This window comes from Panthera leo, chromosome D4, assembly GCF_018350215.1.
Source record: "Panthera leo isolate Ple1 chromosome D4, P.leo_Ple1_pat1.1, whole genome shotgun sequence".
In the NCBI taxonomy this organism is placed as follows: domain Eukaryota; kingdom Metazoa; phylum Chordata; class Mammalia; order Carnivora; family Felidae; genus Panthera; species Panthera leo.
In genome coordinates, this window is record NC_056691.1 from 91,333,383 (window position 1) to 91,343,809 (window position 10,427).

Below are 10,427 nucleotides of genomic sequence, written 5' to 3' on the forward strand. Positions count from 1 at the left end.
CCAGCTTCCCATTGCTCTCATAGCCAAATCCAAAATCTGATGGCAAAGTTTACCGGATTACCCCCTTTAGCCTAGCACCACCCCCAGTCTGTGCACCCCAGATCCCTGCCCTAAATCAAAAATACTCCCAGCCCTCCCACCATCTGGACAGCTGGATAAGATTCCAGATCTCAGAACTCAAACCAGGTTCCCAAGTCAGTTGGTCTTGCCCAAGGAGATAAAGCCTTCTAATGAAAATGAGAAAATCCTCTCTGTTAAGAGTTCTTGCGAGCAATCCTTGCGGTCACAGCTAAAATACTAGAAACAACACAGCAGGTAAAGCAATTTAGTAAAAGGTGATTTCCTTTATTGTCGAAATTTTAAATCCTTTTATATCCCTCCCGAAATGTGTTCGGGCTCAGAAAAATCACAGGTGGAAATGGAAGAGAGAATAAAAACCACAGAGAAAGGAAGAGCATTTTGGAGATTTTGTTTTGTTTTGTTTTCCAGAATATTGACCATTCTTTGGCCAACGGCAGCTAATTGGTAAATGAACCTGTTTCCGTGAACAATGCTTGTAAGAGACAACATTTCTCAAGGCTGTCTCATCAGCCTGAGAGTTTGAACCTGTCTGGGCACCCTCCCCACTGGCCCAGGTCCCTCCACCAGGCTCCTCACAGCACTCATGGCAGGTGGCACTGGGAGAGAGGAGGAAGAGAGGGGGGAGCGCCTGGGGGCTCCATTCTCTGGTAAGTTTGTCGCATGGTGTTTCCCGCACCTTCACAACAAGCCTGTGCCGTGGGCGCCTTTATTCTTTTTCACAATGAGGAAACTGAGTCTCAGGTTGAGAAGTCGCCCAAGTGCCCACGGGCACCACCGTGGAATTCAGTACTGGCTCCAGGCAGAGCCCAAACTCCCAACCGGCAGACGACACAATACACAATGGCAGGTGGATGGATGGATGGATGGATGGACGAAGGATGGAAGGATACACAGATAAACGCTGGGTGGATGGATGAGTGAATGAGGGAGAAGCAAGCACCGAGGGTCTTAAAAGAAGAGAGAGCAACCTGTGTCCACAGAAGCAGTCAGCAAGGCTCTATGACAGTGGCAGAGCTGAAACTAAGAACATCACCTTCTTCTAGGCCTTGAAAAACCGTATTTGGTCACCCGGTGATAAGTATTTCACCAGGAACAGTGCATTGCCAAATCCGCAGGGCTTGCCGGGAGGTGGCAAAGGAACAGACCGCGTGGCAGGGATGCTGAGATGCTCTGTGTAGCAGGCAGAGGGCTGGGGGGCGGGTGGGGGATGGAAGTGCTGGCCCTTTAATGGCCAAGCCCAGGGCTCTGGATTCCGATGGCAGTTGAGGAGGGAGGGTTGCAGAAGAAGAGGGACACAGGGCTTCCAGGAACTGTTCGCCAGCTTTCCAGACTAGACGGCCCGCCTCTGCTGGGCCACCATTTTCCAGGGAGTCGCTGTCACTGCCTAGAGATCCCCAAGGCTCCCGCCAGCCCAGGTCAGTGGGGGTTTGTGTTAATTCCCTTCCCCCCAGGTAACTATCCCAGGACAGCTGGTTTGGGAGACTTCTGTCCCTATTTCCCCTCCTTGGGCTCTCCTCTCTTTTCCCCCGTCCCTGCCCGTGGTCCATCAGGACGGGTGTTTTGCCCACCATCCCGTGGGTACCGGTGGGCCTTCAGCTGACCTGAGTCCAAAAATCCACTCCCAACCCCAGTATCCGGAAAGCCGTTTCTCGTCCTACCATTCTTCTCTCCCTCCCCGGTCTACTTCCCAGGTACAGAGGGAGCAGGTCAGACCGGGTCCTGATGTCACATTCCCTCCTCCTTCAGCCTTTGCCCAGTCTGCACCTCCTGGACATCCGTCCTTCACTCCCTCCCAAGGGTGCCTGAGAGCCCAGTTTGCCTGGCACTGCCTGAGTTTAGAACTGAAAGCCCCCATTCCCGGCAGCCCCTTGTTCCACGGAAGCCAGGACGGTCCCCTGCACTGTCCCTTCCTCGAGGACACTAGGCTCAATCCACATTCTGTCCCTTCCGGTCCCTACCAGCACCGTGGCCCTCATCAGAGTCCATTCACTTTTCCACCGCCCTCATATGGGGTCATGGGAGCAGGGAGAACCCTTTAGGGCCGCAGTGCCTGCTGGGAGGGGCACTCAGTAGGTACCCAATAAAGACCCTCTGAACGAATGAATCCTGGAATATTCACTTTCACTTCCTGTTGGATTTAAGCCTAACCTACCTTGCCCCAAAGCCCCCACAACTAAATCTGGCTGCTCTCAGCTTCCACCCTCCTCCAGGCCTGGACGTCTCCGGGGAGGGCCCCCTCCAGGTGGTGCTGGGTGCAGGGCACCAGTCCAGGGCACCCCCCCAGGCCAGACTGGGCGGGTCATCTAGCAGGAATCCCCGGAATGCGGCTCAGACTTCCAATGCCAGGCCCCACCTGTTCCGGTCTGCAAATCCCCTCCCCACCTCCGCTGGGCTAATCCCCTTGGTTAGAGAAGGGTCCCGATGAGTGAGAAAAAAAGCAGCTCCTGTGACCTGAGCGGCCACATGGAAATCGGGAGATGAAACGAACGGGGTTTTCCAAGGCTCTGGAATGGGGTGGGGGGGGGGGGGGAGGGTATTCTGCACCAGCGGTTTACCGGGTCATTTTTAAGGAATGTAAATGGGGCCACTAGTGCTCCCCCCTGCACTCCCCTGTCACGTCCAACTGTTTCCATTTGTCCATGTTATTAAAACCCCCGCAGCTGTTCTTACTGAGCGCCTACTGTGTGCCGTCCCCTCGTCTAAGGACGTCAAATACAGCCTTGTGAATTCCCAAACATGGTCGTGAGCTATTCTGATCTTTACAGATGAGGAAAAAAAATGGAGGTTCGGGGGGGCCCCTGCCTTGCCCCAGGCCACGCTGCGGGGAAATGACGGAGCTGGGGCTGGACCCCGCTCGTCCCGCCCCCAGAGCCCACCCGGTACAGGGTACCGACCCGCGGGGGCCCTTCCCCTCTGCGGACGCTGCTCCCACGGATGCCAGTAATCCCAGCAGCTTTCAGGCTGCGTCTCCCGCCGACAGCTATGGCTCCTGGCCCCACCAAGCACTTTCCAGTCCGTTCCCCTGGTGCTCAGAGTGCTGGCTGCCCCTTTGGGCTGTCCCCGGGGCCTGGTGACTATGAACGCTTCTGTGGGATAAGGTCCAGGAGCCCCGCTGTTGGGGTGCGGCCCTCACCTGCGCCCGGAAGCCCACGGGGTGAGCGCGAGTGCGTAGGGGCCCGGCCCCCCAGCACCCACCTTTCTGGGTTTCCCGGGCTGGCTGCAACGAGGAGGAGCCAGCCGCCTAAAATAGAAAAGCTGACATGGGGGGAGGGGGGAACGCCAAAGGCCAAAGTCCCAAAGTCCGAGCGGCGCCCAGCTGCTCTCCCCACCAGCTGCAGGCTGGCTCCCTCTGTCCCTGGCTCCCCCAAAGAGCCTCTGTGGCCCCTCTGTCTACCCACCCCTTCCCTCCGGGGTCTTTAAATAGACCCCCCCCCCAACCCCCCAAGCTACGGAACTGAAGGGAATGAAGCCCCATCTTCTCCAAGGCAGCTCGGAGGCCTGGGGTAACGCAGCTGGCAGCTGTCTTCCTGCGTGAGCCCCACCTTGGGGGACAGAATCGGAGGCCCGATCCCTGTTGTTTCCAGAGCCCGCAGGCAGCTGGGGCAGGTCCCTGCCCTCTATGCTTCTACTTTGGGAAGCAGGGGGCAGGCTTCAAATTGGGGCTGTTGGGTTGTCTGGGTCAGAGGAGGTGGGGGGTGGACGGTTCTGGATAGTTCCAGCCCCAGACTTAGATTCCCTGTCGATCTCGGGGTCTCATGTTAAAGCTGTCGGGGACCGTGAGCATGGAGGAGGTCATTGAAAGGGTAGGAGCGGTGCTCCCTAAAACCGAAATGGAAGACAGACCCCAGTGCCCGTTTAGAGCACACAGACCCTGCAGTAACCCCTCCCAGGGACCGCCCCCGCCCCCCCCCCCGAAACCACTGCAGGCGGCACAAGGCTGTGACAGAATGTCCACGGCAACGTTATTTATAAGGATGAAATAATTGGAGACAACTTAAATGCCCATCCCGAGGGGAAGAGGTGAGTCAGTCATGCTCCATCGGATGCTGGAACATTCTGCAGCCACCAAATGAATGAGGTAGCTGGGGAGGCCGTGCCGGGGGTGGGGGTGGGGGCGGGGGCGGTCATGGCATTTTGAGAGATGACAGAATTTTTGTAAAACAAAGCTACGTGTGGGGAGAAAGAGAAAGAACCTTAGAGCAGAGGCTCTGGAGGACACAGAAACGACCACGGGGCACCCAGGGGGAAGGACCGCGGGGGCCGCCGTCAACCTTGCTTGTATGTTGCCCAAATTCGTCCAACCGGTGTCCCGCCTTTGTCACTAAAGAAAATAAGCATGGGTCTCGCTCACGCCCACGGTGGGAGAGGGACGCTGGATTCAGATGAGCTGTCGCAATTGTTCTCTCGTGTCAAGCCGGTTACCTGGCCCTCACTCCCCCCCCCCCCACCACCCCTGGTGCTGCCGGGAGATGTGGATAGGAGGCTGGCCCCACGTGGTCCCCACCCTCTGGGAGCTCTCTGTCTAGGGGGACAGGCAGCCTTGCTGGTGGGTTGATAGAAAGTCAAAGAGGCCTTCCCACATGCCGTTTGACCAGAGGCACCCCAAATGCAGGGGCTGCCCCCAAAGCAGGATGCAGGCATTTGGGGGCAGAAGAACAGGCCGCGTAAACAAAGGCCAATGGTTGGGGGGGGGGGAAGCAAATGGGAGGAGGCTGGGGGAGCATGGAAGACGGGCTGGGAGGGGTGAGGGGAGCCCAGGCAGCAAGCTGCGGGAGAGCATGATCTTCAGAGGCAGACCAGGGAGGCCGGAGATGCTCAGAGCCTCCTGCTGCCTGAGGCCTGGAGACAGCTCGGTGGGCGGGGAGGCGAGCCCCCAGCACCCCACGGCGAGGGGAGCACCAAGCTTGCAGACGGTCACGATGATAGCCCAGAGGATGAAGGAAACCAAACTTCTGGGGCAGCAGCAGAAACCGGGTCAAGAGCAGGGCTCTGGGCTCAGACTGCACGCGGTCCCCAAGACTGGCTGGGTCTCTCGGAGTGGCCCAGACACTGGGTTCTGCTTCCTCCCCCGAAAAATGGTGCTGGCGTGGGGACAGACCGCCTTGGAGGGCTGTTTCTGGTGGCAAAGGCATCATGGGTCTGCAGCATGTGGCCCCACCCCCATTAGGAGCTGCTGGGAGGGGGTGGGCCTACTCTGGGGGATTGGCAGCTTCCAGCAGGTCCTGAGTGAGGAGGAGTTTGATCTCAGAGCACAGGGTCCCCGCCCCCGGTGGCCCAGGCAGACGCTGGTGGGTGAAGGAACGGCAGGAGGCTGGTAAGGGCGGAGGACGCCCTCGTGAAAGCAGCTACTGGAGGCCCTCGGCCGCTAGGCTCCTCGCTGGGCAAAGGGCCCCTTGGACGGCGGGGCAGAATCCCACGGGCCCCCAGTGTTTCTGGGTCTCGACTGTAACTGGCCATCTGGAGGGTCCTATGTCTAGTCCTGATGTGACTGCTCTCTCTCCCCTTGGCTGAGATCTCAGCCAGGCCCGGGGTCCCCCCGGCCACCCCACGGAGCGTCACTCTCTCCAGCGCTCCCAGGTCCCCTGCCCAATGGCGAGCCCGCAGGAGGCCTCCTCCGGCCAGCACTCCCCTCCTCGATGCTCTGGGGGTGCCCCGTCGGTAGGGCCTGTGGCAGCCCCATGGGGCTAGGAAGCCGCTCTGCCGGCCCGGCGTCCAGATGGCTCCGGCTGTCCTGGGATGCGCGTCCATCCATCCCTTGGCATTTCCGCTTTGGGCCTCCCCCCGATGATCTGTCTGGTGTCCGAGTCCACACTCGGAGAGGCCCCTGGAAAGGCTTCGGGCATCTTCCCAGGCTCCGTGAAGCCTCCATCAAGTGAGTTCGGCTGCCCACACCCAGCTCTCAACGTGCGGAATCACAGTGTGAACACAGTAGTTGATTCTTAGAGGCTCGGAACTGCGCAGTGGCTGCAAGTGTGAGTTCCACAGTCAGACACGCCCAGGCACGTCCTGACACCTCAGTTTCCTCATCTGTAAAATGGGAATGGGCAGACCGACTTGTCTGGTGTTCCAAGGATTCTTACACAATAACACGGAGCACTTAGTGCCAGGCCTGGAACCCAGGAAGCACCCAGAAGGCACAGGTGTCCACAATCTTTTTTTCTTCTTTGTAAATCTGTCATACAATTGAATGTGGGAGGCCACGCAGTTCTGGGAGTTGTGCACACGAATACACCTGTGTCACCGGGACTGTCAGATTCCAAACCCCGAGATTCCCTCCTGTCGCCCCTTTGCAGTCCTGACTCCCCCATCCCTGGCCGTCACCAACCCGTTCCATGTCCCCAGGGTTCTGCGTCTTCCAGGATGGCCTCTAGATGGGATCACACAGGGTGTGACCTTTGAGACTGGCTTCCCCCGGACAGCATGATGCCTCTGAGCGTCACCGACGTGGTTGTGCCTCCGGCTTGTCCTTTGTCACTGTCGAGTGGTGGCCCACTGCCCGTATGGCCCACCTTTACCGGTGTGCTCGCTCAAGGACCTCTGAGTTGTTGCCAGTCTGAAGCGATGGTGAACAGGGCCGCTATGCACGTTGGTATACAAGCTTTTGTGTGAACATGAACTTCTAGTTCTCTCCAGTCAGTACGTGGGAGTTGGATTTTGCTGGATCTTTTGGCAACACGGTCTTGCAGAGCGAGCGGCTGCCCCATTTTGCTGTCCCGCCAGCGGTGTGTGGGAGCCCCGGCGGCTATGATCCTCACCAGAACCCGGCCCGGTCAGGCTCTCCCATCCCCTCCCCTTCTAATCAACACGCAGTGGCCTCTCATTGTGGATTTGCTGCCCACGGTCTTATCGTGGCCAAATACGCACGCCATAAAATTGGCCCTTTAAGCCACTTTTTAAATATACGATTTAGTGGCATTAAATACAATCAGCACGTGGGCATGCGGCCGTCCCCGCTGTCCATTTCCAGGACTCTTTCAGCATCTTAAACTCGACCCACTAAACACAAACTTCCTGTTCCCCGCTCCCCCCCACGCCCCTGCCCCGGATAACCTCTCTCCTCCTTCTCGACGGATCTGCCCATTCTGGGCATTTCACATAAATGGAATCACACGGCATTTGTCCCCGCGTGTCTGGCTTGTTAGCACGATGTCTTCAAGGTTCGTCCGCGCTCTAGCAGGCGCTAGGGACTCCGCTCCTGTCAGCGGATGAATAGTGTTCCGTTGCATGGGTCTGCCGCATTCTGTAAGGCAGCTACTGACGGACAGCGGAGTTATTTCCATCTTTTGGCTCTCGTGAACAAGAGAGCCTGTGTGTACTTGGGTGCGTAAATATCTGTTTACACACTGTGAACTTGGGTGCGTAAACATCTGTTTGAGCCCTGCTTCCAACTGTTTTGGGTATCGAACTGTGGCTCTGACTTGCATTTCTCTGTGGCTAATGATGTGCGTTTCTCTGTACCTTCTTTGGTGAAGTGTCTGTTTAAACAGTTTGCTTATTTTTTTTACATGGCTCGGCTTCCCATTGTTGAGTAGCGAGAGTTACTTCCAGAGGGCGGACACCATCCTTTGAGGGACGTGTAATTTGCAAACGTTCTCTGCCAGTCCGGGTCTCGTCTGTATTCGCCTGGCCGGGTCTTTCACAAAGCAAAGCTTCTTTTGCCTTGATGAAGTTCCCTCTATGACTTTTTTTCTCTTATTAATTGTGTGTCTGGCATCATATCTAACCGTCTGCCTAATCCACACGGTCACAAAGATTTTCTTCCAAAAGAGTCATTGTTTTACGTTTTCGCAATCAGATATGCCATCCAGGTCGAGTTCGTGTTTGTAGTAGGGGTGAGGCATTGGTTAAGGCTCAACCACTTTAAAAAAAATTTTTTTTTTTTAACGTTTATTCACCTTTGAGAGACCTAGCATGAGCGGGGGAGGGGCAGAGAGAGAGCAGGACACAGAATCCGAAGCAGGCTCCGGGCCCTGAGCTGTCAGCACAGAGCCCGACACGGGGCTTGAACCCACGAACCGTGAGATCATGACCTGAGCCGAAGTTGGACACACAACTGGCTGAGCCACCCAGGACCCCCTTGGCTCAAACACTTTTGATCATGCACTCTAAAAGTCCGCTGTTAAGTCTACGCTGTGACGTCTACGATTGCTACGGCCTCTTGGTGAATGGACACTTTCATCTGTATGTAATGTCCCTCTTGATCCCTGGTAGTTTTCTCTGTTCTGGCACCTGCTTTGATATTAACCCGGCCATGCCAGCCTCCTCGACTAGTATTTGTATATCAGTTTCTATCTTTTGATTTTTAACCCACCTCTGTCATAATTGAAGCTTGCTATAGACAGCCTATTGCTGGGTCATGGATTTTAATCCATTTTGACAAGTTGTCTTTTCTCTTTGCTGTGTGTAGGCTGTTTATGTTTTATTTTGTTGCGTACAGAACACATAACATGGTAACTACCCCCTTAACTAATTTATAAGTGTAAAATATATTCTTGCCAAGTCTAGGGAAGCCATTTACCTGTAATATAATTATGGGCATGTCTGGATTTGGGTCTATTGTTTTATTATTTATTTTCTGTTTGTTTTTTTCTTTTACCTCTACTTATCTTTTCATGCCTTAAAAACTTGTTTGAATACTTCTTTTTTTAATAAATTTTTTTTTAACGTTTATTTATTTTTGAGACAGAGAGAGACAGAGCATGAACGGGGGAGGGGCAGAGAGAGAGGGAGACACAGAATCGGAAGCCTGCTCCAGGCTCCGAGCCATCAGCCCAGAGCCCGACGCAGGGCTCGAACTCCCGGACCGCGAGATCGTGACCTGAGCTGAAGTCGGACGCTTAACCGACTGAGCCACCCAGGCACCCCAAAACTTGTTTGAATACTTCTTAATGATCCATTGTAATTTATCTATTGGGAATTCTGACTATGTGTTTTGTGTGTGTGGTTTTTTGTTTTGTTTTGTTTTCTGAGAGAGAGAGAGAGCACGCTTGAGTGGGGGAGGGGCAGAGAGAGAGAGAGAGAGAGAGAGAGAGAGAGAAGCTCAAGCAGGCTCCACGCTCAGCACAGAGCCTGGGGTGGGGCTCGATCCCACGACCCTGGGATCATGACCCAAACTAAAATCAAGACTTGGACACTGAGCCACCCAGGCGCCCCTGGGTGTATAGTTTTTTAGCGGATTGTTTAGGGACTAAAATAAGTATATTTCTAAGTTTACTTCACAGTCCACAGCATGTCAATATTTTAGACCTCACCAGCACATTGGTCCCTTTGCCTCGGTCTCTTTATTTATAGTTGTCACGTGAATCGGAACCAAAGACACTGAATATCCCACTAGACAGTGCAGTGTTTCCTTCTTTCAGCCATCACACACATCTCTTAAAAATTAAAAGGAAAAAACAGACCATTTACCTAAATATTTACAATGTCTGTTGTTCTTCTGTCATTCCTGACATTCCAAATTTCCCTCTTGCCCGAGAACTTCTCTTAAGCAGTTCTGCTGGTCACGAATGGTTTCCTCTCCTGCATCTGAGAAAGTCTTTATCCTTCTTGGTGGGTATGTTTGCCAGATTGACAGCTTTTTCTCCTATATTTTTTAAATATATTTTTGCTGATGTTTATTTATTTTTGAGAGACAGAGAATGAGTGGGGGAGGAACAGAATCCAAAGCAGGCGCCGGGCTCCGAGTGGTCAGCACAGAGCCCGACATGGGGCTCGAACTCACGGAGTGCAAGATTATGACCTGAGCCAAAGTCGGACGCTCAAATGACTGAGCCACCCAGGCACCCCATACAGCTTTGTCTTCTAGCCCATTAAAAATGTTATTCCACTCCCTTGTGGCCTCCATAGTTCCCAACGAGAAATCTGCTGTTATTTTTTTTTTCTCAATAGTTTTTGATAAAGGATGTTTCTTTCTTACCGTTCTCAAGATTTCTCTCTTGGTGTTTAGCGGTTGGCGTTTGTGATGCGTCTTGGTGTGCATTGCTTCAAGTTTAAACTATTCGAGGTTCACTCAGCTTCTTGAGTCCATAGGCAGGTCTGTACCTTTTGCCAGATTTGGAGAGTTTTCAGCCATTTTTTTTCTTTGAGTACTTTTTTTTTTTAATTTTTTTTTAACGTTTATTTATTTTTTTGAGACAGAGAGAGACAGAGTATGAACGGGGGAGGGGCAGAGAGAGAGGGAGACACAGAATCGGAAGCAGGCTCCAGGCTCTGAGCCATCAGCCCAGAGCCCGACGCGGGGCTCCAACTCACGGACCGCGAGATCGAGACCTGAGCCGAAGTCGGACGCTTAACCGACTGAGCCACCCAGGCGCCCCCTTTGAGTACTTTTTTACGCTCTGCCCTTT

At 54.2% G+C, this 10,427-nt stretch overlaps 1 protein-coding gene across 1 annotated transcript in view; it reads left to right on the plus strand.

Annotated features, from left to right (window-relative positions):
* The first annotated feature begins 945 nt into the window (after positions 1-945).
* Positions 946-10,427, plus strand: part of BRD3 (bromodomain containing 3) — a 63,413-nt gene continuing 53,931 nt past the window's right edge. Inside the window, exon 1 of the mRNA XM_042911974.1 lies at positions 946-1,496. The gene's annotated coding sequence lies outside the window, so the exon portion shown is untranslated. The remainder of the gene's footprint in view (positions 1,497-10,427) is intronic.